The following is an 8,378-nucleotide window of genomic DNA, read 5'->3' as shown; positions in this document are numbered from 1 at the left end:
CTATATATATATATATATATATATATATATATATATATATATATATTTCAATCTCCTTATCAGGTATTCCTTGATTCTATATCTCCTTAGTAATTCCCATAGTACACCTTTATCCACTCTGTCGGAAGCTGCCTTCAAATCTGCAAAGAGAGCATATACTTTCCTCTCTTCCTACCTTTTCTATCTTCTGCTTGCTCTTTTGAATCAGATGATTCAGTACGAATACGGTATCATCAACCTCCCTTTTCTAAATCTTGTTTGCGTCTCCGGGATTATGTTTTTTCCCTACCTCCTCTTCCAATTTAATTCTTAAAATCTCTGCGTACCATTTGTACAATAACGATATTTCTTTATAATTTCCTACTGATTCTGTGTCTCCTCTCTTATATAATGATACAATAATACTTTGCCTCCAATCTTCAAGTATCTCTCCTTGTTTCCAAATTCCTAATAATTCTAACATATCCTTCTATGACGTACTTTTCGCATATTTCCACACTTCCATCGGATTCCATCTATACCACGGCCTTTTTGTTCTTCTCTTTAATGTCCCTCCCCCATAATTTCTTCCTCTTTCAACTCTTTTATCTCCTATTCTTCTTCTCCATCTCTTGTCTCCATTTCCTCCTTTTCCTGTCAATTCAATATCGTTTAAAAGGTTCAAATGTTGCCTTCATTTTTCTGTCTTAATGTTATTATCTCTCCATATCTTTTTGCCCTTTTTTTTGTTTATAAATTTCATACATCCGCCTCCCTCTTCAAATCTCTCAATTTCGTTTTCTCTTCTCTCTTTTCTTTTTGCTTTTTTTCCTTCAATTCCTTAAATTTTCTTCTTTCTTCCATATATTCTCTCTTACCTATTTTTCCTAGTCTCCATCTCTTATGTATTCTCTGTATTTTCTTCTTTTTCCTGGTACAACTTCTATTTCGTTAAACCTCCTAGTTCGAATCTTTTGATTTTTATCTTCCTCTTGATTATTACTCCATGTAATTTTTTTGATCTTTTGCCATTTTTCCTCTGTTACTCCTTTTTTATCTGCTTCGCCAGCTAAGATTTCTGCCTTTTCTTGATATTTTTTTAGGGTCTATTCATTCCATACAATTACCTCCTTTACCTTTTGCTTTTTTTCCTCTTCCTTTGTTTTCTGCCTTTCCTTTTCTCCTTCCATGCATATGATCCGAGTCCATCTTATCTCCTATCGCAAATTCTCTTATGTTTTCTCTTATACCTTCATTTGCAATCACATAATCAATAACTGTACCTCTATAACCTACATAAATATATTCCCCGTCCCAATCTTCTTTCGTCGATCTATTTAAAATGTATTATCCTTTTCTCTGTGCCCAATCTACTCTTTGCTTTCGTTTCCTATCACTTCTCTTTTCTATTTCTTCTTCCCACTCTACACTACCTAATTCGCCTGTTTTTACATTAAAATCCACCTATTAACTATTTCCTCATTTTGTCCCCTAGAATTATTTCTAACTTTTTTTCTAAATTTTTTTCAGCTCCTATTGTATACCGATATAACCTTCGTTTCCCCTATAGTCGACATTATCACTCCTTCCTTATTTTTATATATTAGGTTCGATTTCTCAGCCCAGTTTTTCTTTATGCCTACTATAAATCCCTCCAGTCTCTTTTTTCTATGTGCATATACACATTCCCATTTATGTGAACTAGGTAACCTCCCCTCAACTTTTTTCTACTCATTTTCTTCTAATGATTCATGTAAGCCATGTTTCACATAGGTTTATAAAATCAAACTTACCTACAGTTCCAAAAATCTTTATCCTTATTATTTACGCCTGTAATGTTCCAAAACATAATATTTCCTCCCCTTTTATTTACCTTGGAATTTCCTTTTTTCCTTGTATCTCTCTTCCACTTTCCTCTAAGTTTTCCACTCCCTTCTTGGCTTAACATAAATTTTGTTTCTCTCTTACTGTTTCCCTTAATTTATCTCTTTTTTCCTTTTTCTATCCTCATATTTTCTATTATTATTTTCCTTTTCTCTTTTCTCTTCCTCCTCTCTCTCTATTTCTGTCTAAGTTTTCCAAATCCCCCTTATGTTCACCCTCCTATATCCTATCTTTATATCTCCCTCCTTGTTTTCCTGTGCTTTCACTTATTTATTCTAGTCTGCATCTTTCTTCAAAACTTAAATCATTTTCGAAAAAAAATTTTCCCTCCCCTTAATTTATTCTTGTTTCTCATCACCTCCTTCATTTTTTTCATTACTCACTTTAATGATCACTACTACTACTGATCCGCTCATCCTCCAGCTAATAATCTGTACATCTATCTCTATTTTCTCTTTTATAAGTTTCTGCACCCATTCCTTGCCTTTCTCTATATCTTTATCTTCTTCCCATTTAATCCCCTTACGATATTGCATTTTCTTTCCTCTCGTTCTTTATCCGCCACTAACTTTCTGCACAGCTCCTATTTCTCTTCATTTAATCTATCCATGCTTCCTTCTGATCGCCTTCCGCTACATGCACTCGCAATCCTATTATACTCCTTCCCTAATTATATACATTCCTCTTCTCTTCCTCTTCCTCTCCTGATGTACCGTGACTTATCCTCCTCTCCATCTCATCTAACCTTTTATCTCTTTTATCTCTTTTATTTCTTTACTATATATTGCTCTCATCCCTCTCTAAGTCTTTTCTCCGTCTTCTCTATCTATTTCTTTACCTTATTTTCATTATTATTTTCTCTTCTATCCCTCTAAACCTTTCCTCCCAAAATCCTTTTCTCTTCATTTAACCTAAATGTTATAACCTTTTTCCTACCGTCAGTGCGTTTTCCTCTTCTTTGTCGTCAACTTTCTCTGCTTGCTATCTAATTTTCCTTTCCCGGCTCCTCTTCTTCCTGACGGGCTGTTTGCGTCTTTCGACGCCATAATTTCACCTATCTATTACAGTATAACCAGTAGGGACACGTGTTGCAGTCACGTGAGCATCCGCCATGATAACGTTTGAAAAATCCAGGACCGAAAGAGAATATACTCTATGCGATAGTCCATTTAATAATTAAGGATGTCGTGTAGTCAATGTAAAAATATTATCTTTTTTCACAAAATTACATTTATTATATTTAAGTTAACTTAACATAAACTACTTACTTTTTGTAAATTATAAAAACTTACCTTACGATATCTTTGGGATAACGAAAAAAAGTGCATTGTAAATTTTTATTATTATTACTGCATTGTTTAATACTGCACATAACATAACTTTTCTTTTTTTTATCCATTTTTTAGAAATATTTACGGCAGCTCTTAAATTGTCTTCTTTTGCCTCGGATATCTGTGTTCACATGGGATCTGTGTAATATTATATGTACGTTCTTGTCATCTTACATTTCATTGGATCCGGCCTAAAACAAAAACTGTGCGTCATACCTGCTCGAACACTCATTTTTTCGCTGAATGTTTCTACTGATTATATTGTATACCTACCTTCTCATATAGAACAGTCTTATCCTTACAAAGTTCTTATCGTCTTTATTTGTGTCACTTCTGCGTCATTGTATCCTACTTATCCGTACCTAATATCCTATTTTTCATCTCTAATTACACTTCAGTACGTAATCTAAATCACCTACATTCGCACGCATGCATTCACTCTCGCGCCATAATCAAGTCCCTACATATATATCAATTTGTATAGAAATCATAGCGAATTAATAGATAAATAGAATAAAAAAGAAGACGAAATGTAATCTACGAAAAATTTGCTGATTATAATGCACATCATCAATTATTTATTATTTACTTTTGCCATTCGCCATTCGATGAATGTCAATTGCGAATTTTTATCTATATTGTCTACATTTTTATCTATATTGTCTAAATAATGCTATGTGTAATGATATATTAGGTGTACAACTTTGCTTCCGCCGTTTTTTTTCCGAAATTCGAGGCTTTATTGTAAAAAACTGATTATACATTTATGATTCAAAGTATTGTCCATTGCTGGCCACTACTTTCTCCCATCTTTCAGGTAGTGTACGAATCCCGCGTCGAAAAAATTGGTTATCTTTTGAAGCTATCCACGAATCGATCCAATTTTTTACTTCTTCATAAGACCGGAAGTGCTGGTCAGCCAGGCCGTGTGCCATTGATCGAAACAAGTGAGTCAGAGGGAGCAATGTCTGGAGAATACGGCGGGTGGGGTAGGACTTCCCATTTCAACGTTTCCAAGTATGTCTTGATCACTTTCGCAACATGGGGTCGAGCATTATCATGCTGCAAAATCACTTTATCGTGTCTCTCGTTGTATTGCGGCCGTTTGTCTTTCAATGCTCGGCTCAAACGCATCAATTGCGTTCGATACCGATTGCCTGTGATTGTTTCAATCGGTTTTAACAGTTCATAATACACTACGCCAAGCTGGTTCCACCAAATACAGAGCATGACCTTGGATGTCAAAATCATCGTTCTTGAAGCGTTGAAACTCACGACACGTTCTTTCACTAATAGCGGCCTCACCATAATTTGAGAGCATTCGATGAGCCTCAGCCGCAGATTTCTTCAGCAAGCAAAAAATTAAACCCCCCCCCCCCCGCAAATGACAAGAATTTGGCTCGTAAACTGACATTTTCAATCGAGAATAACTTTATGATGCAGACACAAATCGACTAATGTTTCTGGGGTTATGTTGACAGATGCCCAAGTTTATTGTATGACGTCTATGATCTATTTATTTCGACCACCACTTACCGCTAAAGCCACCTATAGGAAAACGGCGGAAGCAAAGTTGTATACCTAATATGTTCTTAGTGGAATTTTCCTTGGGCCCATATTCTTAACATTTGCACAAATGATAAATGATAAATTTAGTAACGCCTTATCGAACTGTTTGATTCTTCCGCTTGCGCTGTGGTAGAATAAGCTAGGTACCGATAGTATTTAAACGAAAGTGTTAAGTCACCGGAGCCAGTCTGCGTCAATTCTTGATTGCAACTAAATGAGTGTGCATTATAAAATTTTTCGTAGATTAATGAAATAGAGTCTTAGAAAGGATGTTTTAAAATTTGTTAATCTATTAATTTTGTTATCTATATCAACTTGAATAAATTCACATTCATCTTTTTAATCATGTTCATTTTGATAGCGCATAGTATATTTTTTTAACATTTATCATAATTTTATTCTAAATTAAAATTTGTATTTTTTGTAATTATCTATAGCATTTTATTTATGTTAATAAAATTACATAAAGAATTAAAAAATAAAAGAAAAACTATCGCAAATATTATTTATTAAAATAAAGAATTAAAAAATATCAATGTGCTAACATATATAATAACAATAATATATAAGATGTTCCAAAATTTGTAAATTGAAATAATACCAACTAGTAAGAAAGTTTTCAAAAAATTAAAGTGGTATCGCATAGGGGCGCCTAGAGGGAGGGGAGAAGCAATCGCTCAAAACACCAACACATGAGGGCACCGTTGGCGTGGGGAAAAAAATTACTGTTCAAAAATTGCTGCAGATCGCATTTTTTGAACAGTAATTTTTATTTCTCCAAAGTAATTTTCATTTCCCTATAGTAATTTTCATTTCTCCACAGTAATTTTCCACTGCGCCATATTTGAGAATGAGTTGATAAGCGAAGTGATTAGAAAAATAGTAAAGCAACTTTCTAAGATTTTATAATTAAAACAATATTATAAAATCATGTATCACTACGCAAGATGTTAATAACGGACAATAATCAATTTATTAAAAGTTCAAAAAACAATAAAATATAGATGTTTCGGTCTTTGTTAGATCATTTTCAGTATAAGTAATTATTGGGAGTACAAATAAGTTTCCGCCGCTTTTAATAAAAAATTAAGCATTTATTGAGAAAAAAAACGTATATAATGTTTTATTCAAAGTAATGGCCATCGCTAGTCATTACTTTTTCCCATCTTTCTGGTAGCATGTGGATACCGCGACGGAAGAACGCTTCATCTTTTGAGGCTATCCAGTCGATACAATTTTTGATATCTTCATATGCTGCTCAGACAGAGCGTCATCGATCGGAACAAATGGTCAGAAGGAGCAAAATTCTGGAGAATACGGTGAATGGGGTAGAACTTCCCATTTGAGTGTTTCTAAGTAGGTTTTGACCTGCAACATGTGGTCGAGCATTATCATGCAGGAGAATAATTTTGTCATGCCTGGAGTAGTAGTGGGCGCGTTTTTCCTTGAGTGCTCGGCTCAATCAATTGTGTTCGTAATAGAGAGCCCCAGTAATGCTCTTCGGTTTGAGCAACTCATAATATACGATACCAAGCTGATCCCACCAAATACACAACATAAGTTTTTTTTCCATGAATATTTGGTTTAGCTGTCGATGTTGAAGCATGGCCAGATGGTCCCCATGATTTTCTCTTCTTTAGGTTATCGTAGTGGATTTCATCATCAGTTTTCATCACCAGTGACTATACGATGCAAAAAACCCTTTCGTTTATGACTGGCAAGCAGCATTTCACAGCAGCATGTGAAAAATCGGCGTTCAACGTTTCTCAGTTTCAGTTCATATGGAACCCAATTCCCTTGCTTTTGAATCATTCCCAATGATTTCAAACAATATGAAATTGTTTGTTGAGTCACTCCTAATGTAAGTGCAAATTCTTTTTGCGTTTGGCACGAATCTTCATCCAATAATGCTTCCAATTCCGCGTCTTCGTACACTTTCGGCCTTCCGCTACGTTCTTTGTCTTCGACGTTAAATTCACCGTTTTTAAATTTTTGAAACCACTCACAACTTCTCTCCCTTAAGACAGCATCACTATATGCTTCTACAAGCAATCTATGAGTCTCAGCTGCAGATTTCTTTAAATTAAAGAAGTAAATCAAAAATTCCCGCAAATGACGCTTATTCGGCTTAAAACTCGATATTTTCGTACAAAAAAAATATATGATGCTGATACAAAATCGCTAATTTCAAGGTTATGGTGCCAGATGTCCAATCTTACGATATGTCGTTTTACATCAAACAATTTTAACTATAATTTATTAGTGGCGCCATTTTTTGCAAACGGCGGAAACTTATTTGTATTCTCAATAAAATAGTTTACAACAATATGTTATCGTTCATTTTACTATCTGTTCATTTTATTAATAATTTAAATCGTGAAATTCGAATCTTGTCAGTATATAAGCTGTTATTACAAATAATTTGACAATTTACAAATTTGTGGTAATCGAATCTTGTCATTTAGATAACACTAACGTGAAAAAACGCTCGTTATGTACGGATTCTACAAGTATTACAAGTTTATTCCTTTAGAAGATTATTTTCAGAGTGTCCATTATTTAAAATAAGAATGGTTAGCTCGAACACTTAATTTCCAGATTTTGCATCAAGGATATAACCAGAAATCCAGTTTTTTCATCAAAAAAACAAGATTGTAACAGTTATAGACATCGTTAACAAATGTGAGACATTGTCTGGAGCGCTAAATAAATAACGATATCTATCTATCTCTTCTGGTAAAGACATTGAATATTAATTAAAAAAAGAAATCATAATACCAGGATTGAATCTCCTACACGGAAATATTTATTTTCTTCTTTTCAATGTGAAAAGAAAAAGAGGAAGAATAAATCATGTGAGAAGCTTAATATAGAGTATAATGTCGGAAAATGAACAAATTTCTTCTAAAAATGTTATTACGTACATATTGGCCCATATTCAGAACGCGTTTACAATGATGTTAGCGCGCTAACATGCTAACGCGCTAACTTACGTGACACATACTATAGAATTTCAGAGATAAAAACGCGCTTTTATCAATAAAAATTCCGTTCTAAATACGGGCCATTGTCGTATAATATGTTTTGCAGATATGTCATATGTTATTTGGTTGTAGCATAAAATATTTCTAGACTCGAAAATTTTTCCATCCTACAGCCAATCAACATTCGACAAACCTGTCATATATATATATATATGTATATATATATATATATTATATAATAAATGGAGATAAATCTTCTATTTATTTATAAAAAATAATATAAAATAATTTAAAGCAACATTCTATCATTAAATTCAAATATAGACGAACCTATTAAAAGAATATTTTTTTGGAAAATGGAAAAAATTTAGTTTTTTTATTTTATTTTTCTGGAAAATTAAGAACTACACTATAAAAGAACATTAAAAAAATTTTTCTGTATTTAAAAAAAATTCAGATATTTTTTCTCGATTTTATTTCTATAGAAAATTAAGAATTGTAGTAATAGACATTCGAGACGATATCAAGTTTTAGAATGATTGTAATTAATAAATAACTTGATCGTGGATAAAATGCTTGAAATAGCTCACCAAGCAGAAATGCAATCAAAAGAAATGTTTTAGATTCCAGG

This window comes from Atta cephalotes (genome assembly GCF_000143395.1).
Source record: "Atta cephalotes unplaced genomic scaffold scaffold00050, whole genome shotgun sequence".
NCBI classification, from domain to species: Eukaryota; Metazoa; Arthropoda; class Insecta; order Hymenoptera; family Formicidae; genus Atta; species Atta cephalotes.
The sequence above is the reverse complement of the archived record's forward strand: the minus strand, read 5'-3'. Positions refer to the sequence as shown.